The sequence below is a fragment of the Eurosta solidaginis genome, chromosome X (assembly GCF_040869045.1).
Source record: "Eurosta solidaginis isolate ZX-2024a chromosome X, ASM4086904v1, whole genome shotgun sequence".
Lineage (NCBI taxonomy): Eukaryota > Metazoa > Arthropoda > Insecta > Diptera > Tephritidae > Eurosta > Eurosta solidaginis.
The window spans coordinates 2,909,336-2,927,532 of NC_090324.1; the positions used below are offsets into that span (position 1 = coordinate 2,909,336).

The 18,197-nt window shown below is 41.3% G+C and overlaps 1 protein-coding gene across 1 annotated transcript in view; it reads right to left on the reverse strand.

Annotated features, from left to right (window-relative positions):
- Positions 1-18,197, reverse strand: part of Ca-alpha1D (Ca[2+]-channel protein alpha[[1]] subunit D) — a 6,221,746-nt gene that overhangs the window by 2,081,961 nt on the left and 4,121,588 nt on the right. The gene's annotated exons all lie outside the window — the stretch shown is intronic.

An 18,197-nucleotide genomic window follows, 5' to 3' on the forward strand; every position in this document is an offset into this window, starting at 1 on the left:
AGTCTGTGAGGACCCAAATCCACCGGCTTTGGAGCCCACACATTCGAACCTACAAATATTTATCAAAACTCATTAAAACGTGTATAAATCCTACTTGAATTACAATGAATTTATACATATAGCATGTAAAACGTACAAAACTGAATTATATAAATTAAATTTACACATACAAAATAATCATTTTTGAATCACCCTAATATACATATAAACATTCATGACAACATCTAATTTCTTCGTTTAAATAATTGTCTCTGCCCGCATACGGTAAATATTTTGGTTGAACATTATAATTTCCACAGATAACCTATAACCGGCTGGAATTTTAAATAAGGCTGGGAATACAGCAATGCAATAAGCAACACACATAAGCTCCCATTGCAAGAACACCAAAACGTACAAACATGCCTATACCAAGCCATTGCGACCAAGCACAGCAGGCATTGAAGCGAACCGTCAGGGCGGACATCGCACCAAGAGGAAACGAAAAAATGCAATGTACTAGGAAGACGTCCGTTAGCATATCAACAACACAGCGTGGGTACTAGACACTTACAAGTTACCTACGAAGGGCAACCAACTCGTTGACAACAACAAGACCCAATAAGCAGGCAGCAGCGGGAAATCAAAAATAACTATGCTAGCTAACTGGAGATGCGTACCAACGAACTCACATGTTAGGGGGGGGCAGCACAAGAGGCATTTTTACATACGCAATTTAGAGATAAATACTTATAATGCGATATATGGGTAGAATAATACAGTTAAATGTAAGATAACTTAAGTAAATACATATAATAAGTAAAATTTATTGTTGCAGGATAACTGTCCACCTGCGCGTGGACAAGTATAAAAGGGCGACAAATTTCGCGAATTGACACAGTAGCCAGCTAGGTATAGTAGCCTGCTAACGCCTTGTTTAGCGGTGAATGGGACTCCTGGGATTTTTCCATCTCACGAGTTCTTTATTTTAGCAACTTTGGGGGTTTTTCCAACCCCATCGTTAGAGGGATTGTGGTGGTTTTTCCACCTCCGCAACCTTCAGGAAGAGCAGGGTATTCTTAAGCTATATACTCGGTGGGGGTTTTACCAACTCCACCGACTGGGATGAAGTGGTGGTTCTCCACCTCCGCTTTCTTTACGAAGTAGTCTGAGATTTTTAGTTTAAGCGTAGTCCCGGTGGGGGTTTTCCCAACCCCATCGGCGTAGAACCGACGGTGGTTTCCCACCTACGTCGCCATAGCTTTAAGGGTAGTTTGGATATTTTGGAATAAAGAGTTTATAACGACAAACGGGATCTTTCTCTTTAAAAGGAGACGATAGGGATTCTTCTCTAATTCCACAGGGATCCTGGACGGACTGAGCATACCCCGACGCAAGGAAAAGTCCGTCACAAATGGCGCCCGAGCAGGCACTCTGAATACATGGACTCATGGTAAACAAGTAAAAACACGAGGATAACCACACAGAGGATTTCGAGACACAAATAACAGAGGATTGCGAGATACAAACATCCACAGGAAAGGCACGGAGAGAAAGCAAAATAACTAGCAGGCATGGTGAAGGTAACTAGGATGTATTACCTCAATCGTGAGGAACTTCTCAAATACGCATCCGAGTTTGGGCTGGAAGACAGCGGAACAGTGGAAGAGCTACGCAAGCGCCTAGCAGGCTTCATCCAGACGAAAGGTACCGACACAAGATTCCAGGAACGATTCACAGAATTAGCCCTACAGCACGTCCGACCAGTAATCACGGTAAGACCACCAACTCCGATAGAAAACGCCGAGCAAACATCGCCAGGCGACAACACACAGGAAAATGTCAACGAAACAACCAGGCACGAAGAGGGGTCACGAACACCGCCATACGCGGTGTACCAACCAGCATCACATACAAATATAATGGATCGAGTACGTAAGTGGGGCCTGAAATATGACGGTGGTAAGAACCCGCTATGTTTTATTGAACGGGTGGAGGACCTGGCCAACAGTTACGAAGTTGGTCGCGATTCCATCCCACGAGCGTTACCTGAGTTGCTGAAGGACAAGGCCTTGGTGTGGTACCGGAACAACAACAGGCAGTGGCAAGAGTCGGAAGCCTTCAAGAAGGATTTTCTAAAATTTTTCCTGAGCTCGAGGTATTTCGAGAAGCTAGATGACGAGATCCGTCAGCGTACGCAGCGCGCAGGTGAGCAGTTTAAGGATTACGTTTTATCGTTACAGGCACTCATGCGTCACGCTGACTACAACGGCGAGCAGAAGCTGAACCGGATTTACAGAAATTGTCGACGAGAGTACCAGCTTTACATCAAACGGAGCGAGTTCACCAGTTTAGAGGAACTGGTAAGCATGGCCGAGGATTACGAGAACATCTTACCAGAGAAAGAACCGCTGAGGCCGGCGGCGAAACCTTTTGTGCCGCGACGGCCAACCGAGCATTATCAATATATATACGAAGATGAGAAGCAAGGAGATCGGAGTACGGAGGCGCAACGACAAGCGAGCACGCCAGAGCATGCGACGACATCACACCAAGGGCCCATCGATCCACGGAACGCATGCAGGCGATGCGGGGAAAGCGGACACTATGCACATGGGTGTCGAAACGAACGAAGGGATTTCTGCTGGCAGTGTGGCCGAGTAAGTATACTAACGCGTGATTGCTGTCGTGGACAGCAGGGAGACGGGCAGAGACCCCATTTGTATCGAGGGGTGGCGTCTCAACAAACCCAACCTCGTACTCAGTAAGTACATTTAGGCAGACCCAAGGGCGAATCTTGGCTGCAGTAACCCTGGATGGAGAGGAAGTCATGGCGTCAGTAGATACGGGGGCGACACGAAGTTTCATCAGCGAGAAGACAGCGGCGAAAATAGACGCACGGAAGCTCAAGAAGATACAGACACGAGTGGTGATGGGCGATGGCAGCGCAGCATGGATATCGGAGGCAGTGGACGCAGAGGTAAAACTGGGGGATCAAGTGCATCAGAGTGAGTTGTTAGTTCTGCCTGGGTTAGTCGACAGCGTGGTGATCTGGACAGATTATCTGGCAAAGGCTAAATTTGAGCTGAGCTGTGGCAACGAAACAATGACGTTACGAGCAGAAGAGAGAGCGCAGGAGATGGTGACGTGTACAACCATGATGGAGGACGAAGGTAGCGCAAGTATCGAGAAAGACGTGAGGAGTGACGTTGCGGTGAGTACGTTTCTAAAGCGCGAATTACAGATTTTCGAAGAGATGACAGGGGTATCCAACATTGCCACGCATAAGATAGTGATGCGAGATGACCGTTCAATCAAACAGCGGTATTTCCCTAAGAACCCAAAGATGCAGGAGATCATAAACAAGGAGGTAGACGAGCTAATAGAGAAGGGTTGCATCGAACCATCCCACAGCCCACACAGTGCACCAATAGTTCTAGCCCGGAAGAAGAACGGCAAATGGAGACTCTGCGTTGACTATCGGCAGCTCAACGCTCGCTCAGTGCCAGATGCGTACCCACTCCCAAGAATACAGCATATCTTGGATAGGCTACGTAGTGCGCGTTTAATCAGCAGTCTGGACCTCAAAAATGGTTATTGGCAAATCCCGATGGAAGAAGATAGCAAGAAGTATACAGCATTTACCGTGCCCGGCCGAGGGTTGTATCAATGGAAAATGATGCCGTTCGGTCTACATTCCACTCCGGCTACGTTTCAGCGAGCACTCGACCGTGTTATTGGCCCAGAGTTGGAACCAAATGCGTTTGCCTACCTGGATGATATCATCATCACCAGCACAACTTTGGAAGGGCATATAAAGCATCTAGGAGAGGTATTTCGGCGGCTACGGAGGGCGAATCTGAAGATCAACCCATAAAAATGTGAGTTTTTTAAGAAAAGTTTGAAATATCTAGGCCACGTCGTCAGCGAGGAAGGAATACACACGGATCCCGACAAAGTTGCGGCTATGAAGGAGCTGACGCCACCACACAACATACGAGAGTTAAGGCGATTTCTGGGGATATTTTCTTGGTACCGGAGGTTCGTACCCGACTCTTCGCAAGTTACGAACACACTGACGTCAATGCTGAAGAAGGGAAGTAGGTGGAAATGGTCCGAAGAACAACAGGCGGCATTCGAAGCGTTGAAGAATGCACTAATACAAGCACCGGCACTAGCTTGCCCAGATTTTACGAAAAGATTTCGATTACAGACGGACGCGGGCGACTATGGTCTCGGAGCAGTTCTCACACAGGGGTTGGATGACGAAGAGCGAGTAATAGCGTATGCTAGCCGCCGGCTGAATAAAGCCGAGATGAACTACTCACCAACTGAGAAGGAATGTTTAGAAATCGTGTGGGCAATAAGGAAAATGAGACCGTATTTAGAAGGGTACAATTTCACGGTTATCACCGATCACCTGGCTTTGAAATGGTTGAACGCGTTCGAAAGTCCGTCAGGCCGGATCGCTAGATGGGCGCTCGAGTTACAGCAGTATTCATTCGACGTGCAGTATAGGAAGGGCAAGATGAACGTGGTCGCAGATGCACTGTCGAGGCAGCCACTGGAGGAACAGCTGGGTAGCCTTACGATACATGGAGAAATTTTGAGTTGCAAGTGGTACACGTCAAAGATGGCTGAAGTAACGAGGACACCAGAGAAGTTTACCGAATACGTCATAGAGGAAGGAAGACTATACAGACGAATTGGAAGTCAAATGGCTGGTGAGGATGCGGTACCGTGGAAGTTATGCGTGCCGAAATCGGAGAGGCGAAGAGTGTTTAACGAGATCGCGCGTGCAATGATGCGGTATTACTGGCCTGGGATGTTCAGGGACGTACGGAAGTACGTGCAACAATGCCACGCATGCCAAGTCTACAAACCCAGCCAGCAACAAGCTGCAGGTAAGATGCTCACGCAGATTTCAGATGAACCTTTTGCTACCGTTTGTGCAGATTTCGTTGGACCACTCCCTCGTTCGAAGCATGGTAATACGATGGCATTAGTTTTCGTGGATAAATTCTCGAAATGGGTAGAGATCATAGCAATACGGAAGGCGACGACGGAGAATATGATCAGAGGTATGAGGGAGAGGATTTTGGCCCGATTTGGCGCGCCGAAAATTCTAATCACAGACAATGGAGCACAGTTCACAAGCAGGAATTTCAAGAAGTTTTTACAAGAAGCTGGCATAAAGCACCAGCTAACGGCACCGTACACACCGCAAGAGAACCCGACGGAGAGAGCGAATCGTAACATCAAGAGGATGATAGCACAATTCACTGGGAAGGAGCATAAGACATGGGATGAGTTGTTGCCAGAGATGACACTAGCACTGAATATGAGCGTATGCGAGTCAACAGGCTACAGTCCAGCATTCGTGGTACCGGGTAGGGAACTGAGGATCCACAAAGCCCTCTACGATGAGCAGACACTTGGCACAGGCGAGGAGAAGGTGGCTCTCAGTGAAAAGATGGCGAAAATGCGAGAGGTATATCAAATGGCACGTCGTAGACAACAGCAAGCATCAGCGGAGCAGGCAAGGCATTATAGTTTACCTAGGAGACAATGGCAACCGGCGGTGGGCGACTTGGTACTAGTAAAAGAGCATCAGCTGTCCAAGGCAGTGGACAATTTCGCAGCAAAGTTAGCACCAAGATACAGTGGGCCTCATCGTGTAACGAACTTCGAATCGCCCGTAATCGTCGAGCTAGACAAGGTGCATAACGGCAAAAGGAGGACGGCACACATAAGCGAGCTAAAAGCATACCATCAAGCGACAGTCGAAGAAGAAGCAAGAACAGAAACAGAAAGAAGAATACGTTCACCGCGGGAACGTGGTAAGTCAAAAGCGCCCCGCCAAGCCCCACATGGGGGCTTCACCGAAGTTCCCATCGGGGAACAAACGAGACGACCGACGACGATAGCAACAACACAACGCGCACCATCATCAGCATCGTGTAGTAGAACCTCGAACCAACATTCCACCGAGATATCCAGCGAGGAACACACAGAGCAACTGGCCGTAGTAAGAGCAACCCCACGCGCGTCAACATCGCAAACAGTCCAGGTCACGGAAGAAGATCAGACGGATTACAGCACGGTAGCGACGTGTGGTTCACTTGCACTCGCCAATTAAGGTGCAAATGATTTCGGAATCGAACGCGCAGACATAATCAACAACCAACAGGTGGTAGATGAAGACCGGAGGGGGTGGCACACAGCACGAGCGCAAGCCCCAACCCTAGACGACGGGATCCTGACGGCGATGAACTACGCCAACCACATAGCCAGCCAATGCTATAACCTGATGGCCGAATTCTGCATAACATTTCATTTTAGAACAAGACCCAGATCGCGAGAGATTACACTATAAATAACGCAAGTATTGACCGCTACGAGAAATTGAATTTTACAATGGTGACAGTAAGTCACATTACGGCAGGTGAGGAGAGAGCGTGAGGATCCAAATCCATCGGCTTTGGGGCCACGCACGTAAAACCACATTTTTCAAATTTTACAATATTCAAATTTACCGACATAATTTTTTTTTGAAATACCCTAATGTACATATTCGTATAACTTTGAATTTACATTCGTATATTGGTACATCATCATTCCGCAGCAGTAGGACCACACATACAGCGAAAACCAAAGCACATAAAGAGATTCAAAAATCCTGCAACAACAAGACAACGTGCCCAGGAAATCATGATGAGCGCTGCCGGGAATAATACCGTTAGACGATCCGCGAGGACTCCTATAAAAAGGGAGCACAACACCGAAAATAGATCAAAAGTTTCTAAGCATGGACAAAAGCGACAACGCAAGTTATACCACCGAGAGTGCTATGGACGGTTCACTCCGTACCAGAATCCGGCGGGACCTAAGCCAGCACAACCACCATACGACGGGCCAAGTGCCAACAGGAGAAGAGGCTACCTACAGCGGAAGCGAAAGTAGCTACCATACGACGGGCCAAGTGCCAACAGGAGAAGAGACTACCTAAAGCGGTAGCGAAAGTAGTTACCATACGACGGGCCCAGTGCCACTAGAAGAGGAGGAAGTTGCCTACGACGGCGAGACCGACAGTCAGGGCACGGAAACGTTCGGGTATCTCAGGGGCAACGAGGACGGCCCGATACTTAGCCCGAGGCACGAGACGGTGTCGGAGTGCGAGTCGGCAGGATCACTTGTCGACATGGGTAACGAGATCCAGAGCCCGACATACAGTACTTAGTACGGATATGAACCCGAGGAGAGTGCCGTGGTCCGGGACCCTACCCCAATTCCCATTTCCTCAGACAGCGAGGAAGAAGGCGACGAACCACCACCGAAGCAACAGGGCGAGTTTTCCATACGCCAAACCGACGAAGAGGTACAAGGCCGGGGGTTTGTCGAATACCAGCGGCACATCACCCTCCGCATGCGTGTATACGACGCCAACGCAAGCACGGAACCCCCGACCAAGTAGAGGATTTTGTAGGCGGTAATGGGACCACCAACGAACGACAACGACTACGACGAAATATTTAGCCGTTTGACCAACGATGTCAACGGCAGCCTCAACGACAGCGACGTACTGAGCCTCAACGCGAGTGACGACATGTCGACGACAAAAGGCGATACCAGCGTAAAGCCCGCCGACGACGGCAACACAGGCGAAGGTGAGGATGTGCTCACAGAAATCGAAAGGTGGCTCGAAAAGACAACAGCGGAGGCGACCGAGACATGGGCCAACCGAACCGGAGTCGAACCCCTCCCCGAGGAATTAGCGAGAGACATCAGGGAGCACGTACAGGTAGTACGGACGAAGCGGCGGAAGAGGACGTTACATCGGAACATAGACGGTAACACGTACCGAGTGAGAATCACTAGGACCGGACTGGTAACGGTAACCCTGCTTACGGCAGGTGAGGGGAGAGTGTGAGGACCCAAATCCACCGGCTTTGGAGCCCACACATTCGAACCTACAAATATTTATCAAAGCTCATTAAAACGTGTATAAATCCTACTTGAATTACAATGAATTTATACATATAGCATGTAAAACGTACAAAACTGAATTATATAGATTAAATTTACACTTACAAAATAATCATTTTTGAATCACCCTAATATACATATAAACATTCATGACATCATCTAATTTCTTCGTTTAAATAATTGTCTCTGCCCGCATACGGTAAATATTTTGGTTGAATATTATAATTTCCACAGATAACCCATAACCGGCTGGAATTTTAAATAAGGCTGGGAATACAGCAATGCAATAAGCAACACACATAAACTCCCAGTGCAAGAACACCAAAACGTAAAAACATGCGTATACCAAGCCATTGCGACCAAGCACAGCAGGCAGTACAAGAGGCATTTTTACATACGCAATTTAGAGATAAATACTTATAATGCGATATATGGGTAGAATAATACAGTTAAATGTAAGATACCTTAAGTAAATACATATAATAAGTAAAATTTATTGTTGCAGGATAACTGTCCACCTGCGCGTGGACAAGTATAAAAGGGCGACAAATTTCGCGAATTGAGACAGTAGTCAGCTAGGTATAGTAGCCTGCTGACGCCTTGTTTAGCGGTGAATGGGACTCCTGGGATTTTTCCATCTCACGAGTTCTTTATTTTAGCAACTTTGGGGGTTTTTCCAACCCCATCGGATTGTGGTGGTTTTTCCACCTCCGCAACCTTCAGGAAGAGCAGGGTATTCTTAAGCTATATACTCGGTGGGGGTTTTACCAACTCCACCGACTGGGAGGAAGTGGTGGTTCTCCACCTCCGCCTTCTTTACGAAGTAGTCTGAGATTTTTAGTTTAAGCGTAGTCCCGGTGGGGGTTTTCCCAACCCCATCGGCGTAGAACCGACGGTGGTTTCCCACCTCCGTCGCCATAGCTTTAAGGGTAGTTTGGATATTTTGGAATAAAGAGTTTATAACGACAAACGGGATCTCTTTAAAATGAGACGATAGGGATTCTTCTCTAATTCCACAGGGATCCTGGACGGACTGAGCATACCCCGGCGCAAGGAAAAGTCCGTCACAAGTCTTCTATCAGTAAACTATTTTGTGGACTTGGGAGTCACGATAGATGCTAAACTTAGTTTCAACCTTCATATTAATGGTACTGTCAATAAGGCTAGAGGTGTTCTTTCATTCGTGAATCGGTGGTCCAAAGAATTTAGTGACCCTTATGTAGCTAAAGCTCTTTTCATCACTTTAGTTAGACCGATACTAGAACACGGATCAATAGTCTGGAATCCACAATATCAAGTTCATGCAGATAGACTTGAATCAATAAAAAAGCAATTTCTACTTTTCTATTTAAGGAATTTTCAGTGGAACTCTGCATATAATCTTCCACCTTATACTATCCGGTTGAAGCTTATCAATCTTCCAACTCTTGCAAGTCGTAGAGAAATGCTAGGCGTTATATTTATGGCTAAACTCCTGAATGGATTGATTTCTATTCCAATTCTTTTAAATGAAGTAAACTTTAACGTCCCATTACGAGTGTTAAGACATTACAAACCTCTTCTTTTGAGGCAGTGTAGAACTAATTTTGAATTGAATGAACCTTTTCATTCTAATTCATTTGATATAACGGATTCACTTTTTACCATAAAGAAAACTGTATTATCCTATCTTAACTCGAAAAAAAAAATCAAATAAACTAAAAATGTTCACTTAATTAACAATGTAGTATGTATATGTTGTATTATAATTTCTATGAAAAATTTCTAACTGTTATATATAGTACTCAGCTGATGATTTCTATTCTGTAGCTGAGCAGTTTTAGATCTCGACGCTTAACAAACCTCCGCCTATCAACAACTCGGCAAAAAAAAAACAAATCCGTGCGTCATGCGGATGCGCCCCTCGCCCGGTCGGGCGGGCTTTCGATGGTGTTAATCCGTTGGGTATTATTATTATTATTAACATTTACACACTTGTTTACTAATAAGTTCAGTGAGAGTCGTCGTTTGGTGAGGACGTGTTGTTTACTCGCGCCCTTATTATGCTTAATAAATAGTAATTTTGCATGGTGCATAATAAACTGTGTGAGATATTGGCTCTTACAATGTTAATAGTTCGTTGTGATCACAGTGTGTATAGAAAACAACAAACAATTTGTAATTATATCTATTCATTTGTGCATGATTTGTCTATTTATTTTATTAAATGTGACTTGCCGTTGTTGGACGAAAGTGGAACGTGCTCAGGCCAAAGTACAGTGCTCTAATTGTAATGAGTTTTTCCACCTACATTGTGTTGGAATGCAACAGTTTGACTTGGAGTACCTGTGGGGTTCAAATACCCCATTTCTGTGCGATGAGTGTAAAGCAGTGCGCCGTAGTTCTCTTCGATCCCCGCTTAAAAACAATGCAACAAGTAATGAGCGCCAATGCAACCAAAACATTGACAAACAATCTCTTGCTTTGTTGATCGATGAGCCCGCTGAAGTTAAAGCTCTTAATTCTAATATTCTGTGTGTGGTTAATGCTGTGAAAGAAGATGACAAATGCCGGAAATCATTGAATAGCGCTCTATGCTTGCTGAAAATAAATCGATTGTGTCGCACTTGCTGTCTGAATTCAGTGAAGTGCGTGTTATTGTCATATATATAATACTTCTATATCACTACTACTGAACTGTGCATCCTGTCAAAGGAGACAAAATCTCAAGGCTGTCGTTAAATTTTTGTAAAAGAGGGGCTTATATATATATATATATTTCAATAAGCCGTCTTGCTTCTATCAATATTATACATCAGGCTATTTCGTTCTTCAAATGAAAAAGTAAGCTTTTGTTTTCCATTAGTATTATAAAATTTTTATTATTTTAAGAACTCCGCAGAATAGCATTACCGATTTGTGCTGAGTGCGCAGATATACGTATGTAAATTAGCCCTTAGTGACCAAAAAGCGACAAAAAAAAAGCAATTAATGCCAACTGACAACTCGAATTTCGCATGCACAGAATTAACAGTTACAAAATATGCGTAGGCCCCACGAATGACTTAAATTGAAAACAAATCTAGTTAGCGGTCGTAAGATTGTCAGCTGTTATAAGGAAAATTTACAAAATTGATATTATTTCAACACCAATAGCAGCCACACCAGTACTCATATTTTGTTTACTTCATCAAAAATTTACTTCATTAAAAACTCAAAATAAACAAAATTTTGAAAACGTTTATATATCGCTTGTTCAAGCTAATTCACCTTAAATTATTTTTAAAAACTAAAAAAAAATATTTTTACACATGTATATGTGAATTTTTTTCATTTCAAAAATATGAATTCTTTGCCTTGTTTTTTTTTTACTATATATGTAAATAATGTACTTTGTATGGCTGCAGCCCATGCTTAAATAATAAATACATCAAACCTAGTATTGTATTTGTTGGCCTTTTCATGGTTTAGTCGACTGAACTGAGATTTTATAACAATTAATATGCAGAAGTTGGGTAAAGGGGATAGTGACCCGTTGTAACCCCTTTAATACTTTTTTTAAACACGCTACTACAACTCACTAACACTAACAAAGCCCGCGCATGCGCAGAACATACATTTGCACAGTTTAAGCGAAAATTTGCACATTAGGAAGATAGGAAGTTATTGATATAGAAGTATTATGTATATGGTTATTTTTAGTGGCTCTTTGGCCAAAGAGAAATGGAGAGGAAAGTAAATAATTGGGTCTGATGGTAATGGCGTGCTCAGTGCAGTAAATACTTCTTATTCTGCAGCCGAGACAGCTTCTGTTCCAACAACAAATATGCTATACCCCTTCGTTGCTGCTTTGTCAACTAGTGTAGTTACTAGTACTTCCTCTGCTTATACCTTTTCTTCAGCTTCTGCTGGTCAAAAACAATGCTGCCGTCCCCTCATGTTGCTGCTCCCGCTACTGGTACACCGACTGCGGCGCCAGTGTTTCCAACGCATACGATTGCAACTAATTTAAATGAACCACCTGCAGCTGGTGATAACCAAAGTCATTGGAACACAGTGCGTAAAAAAAGAAGTATAATAAAGGCAAAAATAAGTCTTCTGGTTCTAGCACAGCAAAATCTATGCAAAGCGATTTAAATTCAAACCTAAGATTATATATGCAGAATATGGCTGGTGTTAGAACAAAATCCCAGCTGGTGCGGCTATTTAGCTCCCATGACGAATATGATGTTTTCGTCTTCATTAAGACGTAGCTAAATTAAAACTTTTTCAGCGAGGAATATTTTGATTCTATTTTACATAATGTTTTTCGCAAAGATAGAAATTCAAACCTTACTGGTTGTGCACGAGGTGGTGGAGTTCTCATTGCAGTACATTCCAAACTTCATGCTTCTGAAATCATTCTGGAAAATAATAGTGCGCTACTTGACCAGCTATGTGTATTAAGCTGGGTCGATTTATTAACCTATATCGCGCCATCGATTTTTCGATAAGTTTTGGCCTCAGGAAAAAAAGCTCCACTAAGCATACCCAAAAAAATAATTTTCGAGCCTGCAAAATTTGAGTTTTTTTACTTTTTTTCTTTGATTTTTTGAAAAAAAAATATTTTTTGGGTTTTGAGGGGTGTTTTGGTGAAAAGTTAATTTTTTCGCCCTTTTTTTTAAGGGTTTCTGTTTTGGTTGAAATCGATTTTTTTCATTTTCATTTTTATGTATATGTTTCCGTTAGACCCACCAATAAGTATACCAAAATTATCAGGGGACGAGTTAAGTTGATTTAGCCATGGCCATCTGTCCGTCCGTCCGTCCGTCTGTCCGTTTGTTTGAACGCAAACAAGTCCCTCAATTTTTGAGATATCTTGATGAAATTTGGTAAGCAGGCATATTTTGATGGGGGATATGACATTTGTTGGAATCGATCGGATCGGACCACTATAGCATATACCTCCCATACAATCGATTTTTCAATAAGAGGGTTTTCGCCATTTCTGTCCCATTTTTGCCTCATTTTAACAGCTAGTAACATCAAATTTTACCACAAACTTACGTATTGGGCATAGATTGTTGTCTGAAAAAATCATCAAGAGCGCACTAAAAATCGATTTCGACAAAAATGATGAAAATCCTCTTACCTGAACAGTCGGTTGTATGGGATATATATTATAAATATGTCCGATCTTGATAATTTTTAAGACAACAATCTATGCCCAATACGGAAGCTTTTGGTAAAATTTGATGTTGCTAGCTGTTAAAATGAGGCAGAAATGTGGCAGAAATGGCGAAAACCCTCTTATTGAACAATCGATTGTATGGGAGGTATATGCTATAGTTGTCCGATCCGGTCGATTCCGACAAATGTCAAATCCCCCATCAAAATATGCCTGCTTACCAAATTTCATCAAGCTATCTCAAAAATTCAGGGACTAGTTTGCGTTCAAACAAACGGACAGACGGACGGACATGGCTAAAATCAACTTCCCCTGATCATTTTGGTATACTTATTGGTAGGTCTAACGGAAACATATTCATAAAAAATCATTTGGAGCCTTAAAAATGAAAAAATCGATTTCGACCAAAACAAGTCACAAAAACCAAAAAAAAAATTTTTTTTTAAACTGTTAATGCCAACGTTTTTATCGCATAATTTTAAGTGGGATAGTAACTATGAGACAAATTCGTTTTCATCGGCAACACTTTTGAACGTTTCTGAAGAAACCCTTAAAAAAAAATGGCGAAAAAATAAATTTTTTCCCCCAAAACACTCCTCAAAACCCAAAAAATATTTTTTTTTTTTCAAAAAACTGTTATCGCCAAAGTTTTTAGCGGACAATTTTGAGTAGGACAGGGTATACATGAAAATTTTAAAACCAAATGAAAATTTTTTAACCTTAAAAACCTTAAAAAAAACCTTAAAAAATCAAAGAAAAAAAAGTCAAAAAACTCAATTTTTTGCAAGCTCGAAAATTATTTTTTTGGGTATGCTTAGTGGAACTTTTTTTCCTTAGCCCAAAACCTAACGAAAAATCGATGGCGCGATATGGGTTAACTTTCATCCATGCAAATCAACCCAGCTTAATGTGTATGGATACGAGGCTCATCAGACCCTGTTTTTGTTTGTGCTTCATATATACCGCCCAATATTAGTCACGACTTATTCGCTGCACACATCGATAACGTCACGTCACTGGCATTGAACAAAGTTGGTGGTGATCATCTCTGCGTGCTGGTTGATTTTAATCTGTGTAATGTTAAATGGTCACAGACTCTATCAAACTCGGCATTAATAGCATGTGAGGTCAATGGCTCCAGCGAAATATATTTAATAGATAGTTTTTTAAGTATTGATATCAAACAAATTGATCATTTTTCAAATAGACTAGGCCGTACTTTGGATTTGATATTTTTATCTAAAAATCTAAATTTTTCACTTTTTGAATGTATTTTTCCTTTATAAAATCCGATTTGCATCATGTTCCATTAGTTCTTGATCTGGAGTTTTATAAATTTGCCCAAGCTAGTACTATCAGCTCTATTTAAACGGTTATATTTAGCTTGACTTGACAGGCAGGCTGCACGCACGGCCGTTGTTAACGAATTTTGTAATTGAAATTTAAGTATCTTCCCGATAAGCTACAAGCTTGAAACTTGGAATATAGTTCAGAACCCGATGACAATGCAATAATAAGAAAAAATCGCCGCTAGGTGGCGCAAGGATCGAGATATTCAGAATAGTCGTAGTTGTGGCCGGATTTGGCTCATATGTGGAACACATAATACATACAAGAATAGAAAGCGACCTATGGAAAAAAATTGGCGCTAGGTGGCGTAAGGATCGAGATATTCACAAAAATCGTATTTGTAGCCCGATTAGGTCCATATTTGGAACACATAATACATACATGAATAGAAAGCGGCCTATGATGTCCGATTTGGCTCATATTTGGAACAAATATTACATACAGTCCGGTAGAAGTGACATCAAAATATTTTGGAGTTGGAGGAGGGGAAAACATACGTGGCGCAGAGTCGAGTAAAGTCTTTGGAAGGATTATGTATTGAGGACTTAGATTGTAATAATGAGTCACTAAATGAACTAAATAGAATGAGAAATAATAGGCAATTAAAACAAGACTAAAAACTTGATAATAAAATAATTAAAAAAAAAGTTTAAGTTAAACGGTTTTATTGAAAACAATACTTACATGAAGTAGTAATAATATTAAAAGCTAGAAAATAATTAGGTAGGCCCTAGGTACTAATCATCACACTCCTCATCAATCTAGGGCGTTGATCAGACAATTAAATAAAAGCGGTAGACGCGTCAAATTTCTATTGATAGTCTTATATAAGACCAACTGAACCTTAATCAGGTTATGCTACGCCTCACATTTTTAGAAATTTCACGCGCCCAACGCTTTTATTTAATTGTCTGATCAACGCCCTATATTGATGAGGAGGGCCTACCTAATTATTTTCTAGCTTTTAATATTATTATTACTTCTTGTAAGTATTGTTTTCAATAAAACCGTGTTATGGTCCGCTTGGGATAGTCACCTTTGGAACGCACCTAGTGGCTAGTGATGGCAAAGAAAATGACCCATGGCAATTTTAATCGAAAATAGATACTAGAGGTCTCCACGGCCGCGAAAATGATGATCGCTAAGAAGAAACACGCTGCTTCCGGAAAAAGTTACTTTTTATTGGTTTGGGACAATACCACCGTTCATAACTTAAGACATTACTTAAGTTGAATTTATTATAGCACAATATTTGGCTTACAACAGTTCAAATATTTTTATTTCGGGGTACAATACGACATCGAGCGGTTATTGATAAGATGCTTGCCAAGTGGTAAAATATGCAAATATTATAAACTGTATTAACAACATTTGCAAATGATCGTGCAAATATCAAAATTCGCGTATGGAGGAACAAATTTATTGGCTGCCGCTAAGACGAACATCACAGTAGTAACCAAACGATACCTTTGTGAAATTAAAATAATGTTATACACATAGTATAATATCTCTGCTGCAAGATTGTAACAAAATTATAGCAATTCAGGAAGGAATTTCATAGTATATGAAATATTAACGAAAAGCCGCAATGAAATATATAACCCAAGAGAACGGTGGTAACCACAACCATCAGGGCCGACTCGCATAGGCCGCTTCAACAGCCACCACCAGTACGGCTAGACGGAGTGCTACAACCACCAACAGTACCAACACAGCGCGCCCAAGACCGCGCGCCACAACACATAACCGGCAACGATACATAACCGGCAACAACACATAACCGGCCACAATACATAACCGGCAACAACACATAACCGGCCACAATACATAACCGGCAACAACACATAACCGGCAACAACACATAACCGGCAACTACACATAACCGGCAACAACATCTACCAGTAACTACGCGACAGAGGTCCACGGTAAGGCCTCTTTCCGGCTAAGTAGGTATCAGCCTACCGGGTGAGTCGCTGCCAAGTGGCCAAGTAGTGGAACACATATTTGTATTATACACTTTAATATAATTTTTTTTTTTCTTCCTCCCAATCAGCTTAGAAGTAGATTAATGGAAACATGAAATTTTAAAACATTTTATTAAAATATTCATGGTGCAAGAACCAATTAAGTAAAATTGTATACATTTGTGCGTGCATACCCACCAAAAAAATCATTTTAGCGATTACAAGGAGTACTGATAACCAGTAAACCTTATGATGGCCTCGTTTAATGTCGATTAATTAAACGTTATGTAAGACTTATTTTGTATCACTTATGTGCATTATGCATAAGGTTGTGTTCGAACGAAAATTAAACCTTACATATGTCTGTTAGCATCAGCACAGTCACATTTTGTATTATACTGAACAATTTTAATGGTAAAATCTTTGCATAAGGTACGCATTTTTTTTGTGGGTATGCAAATCAAATGTCCTTTCTATATTAATACGTACGTACATATTTGTATGTTTGTATACCAAGGCGTGTCACTTTCATTGCCCAGTTGTTGGCGCAAGCAGATCAACCTTAAATACAGATTCTTCCCATCAAATTTTGTAACGCTACCTTTAAACGTTCTGGTGGAGATACTGCTAGCGAAAGTAGAAAATTTTTTTTATAAGCAGGCGTTGCCGCGCCCGTTTTTCTAAGTTTGTATGTAGGCATCGTACCAAATTGGAAGCTGGCGGCTGGTAGAAACAAGTATGTCACCTTCTCTTCATGCAAATAGGCGAAAGGGCGTACGAGCATTGCTGATCTTGATTTTCATTCGGGTGAGGTTACCTATGTAGCTTCATGTCAGTTTTAGCAAAGCAAATTTTATGCATAAAGTTGTTCTGTTTAGCCTGAGATGCGTCTCGGTATACATTAACACGCACATTAGTATTTAGAGTTTATTTAATTTAGTGAACTGAATAAAACAAAAGGTTATATATTATGTATAAAGAAGATCGAATATATACCTAAGCGTGTATCCGCATTTTAAATGGGGTTGCATAATAGGTCGGTAAAAATTTGATAATTTGAAAACATAAACTATGGCATTGAAGCTGGGTTTTTTTTTTGTAAATTGAGTTCTATGCAACTAATTTGCTTAACTACTTTGAGGCGTTGAGCAGTAGGTTCAACGAGTAAGATCATATAGCAATTTAAATGCACCAATAAGAAAAATAAACAATTTTTTTTTATATTACCTATAATAAAAGAAGATTTTATAAGGTAATAAAGATTAGAAATAATAATGATAGAATTACAGAACAAAGTACAACATAATTAGCTCAAACCTACTAAAAATAAAATAAACTGTAATAAAATCAAGTTTGATAAAATAATAGACAGTATCGGATACCGGTTATAAAAATAAAATAACAATTAAAATTAATCTAAATCAGATAAAATTAAATACAATTAAAATAAGTAAATACGTTGAATAAATAAATAAGGATATGAAATACATAGCTGAAACAAAACAACAAGATAATAACCCTTAAGACTTTAAGTCTGAATACATTTAGCATAGTAGTTTTTTTTTTCTCAAAGTCACCTTTTGGGTTGTAATAGCATTAAAAGGTGTATGTATCTGTCATTACACCCACAATTGATTCATTCTTTATTTTGTTAAGGGTTTCCTTACAAGCATTGTAAATAAGCCTTAGTATAGGCTTAGTTGTATTGCATTTATTGCCATGTATACACATAGTTGTGACAACCAATCTGGGTATTATATCAGAACAGGAAT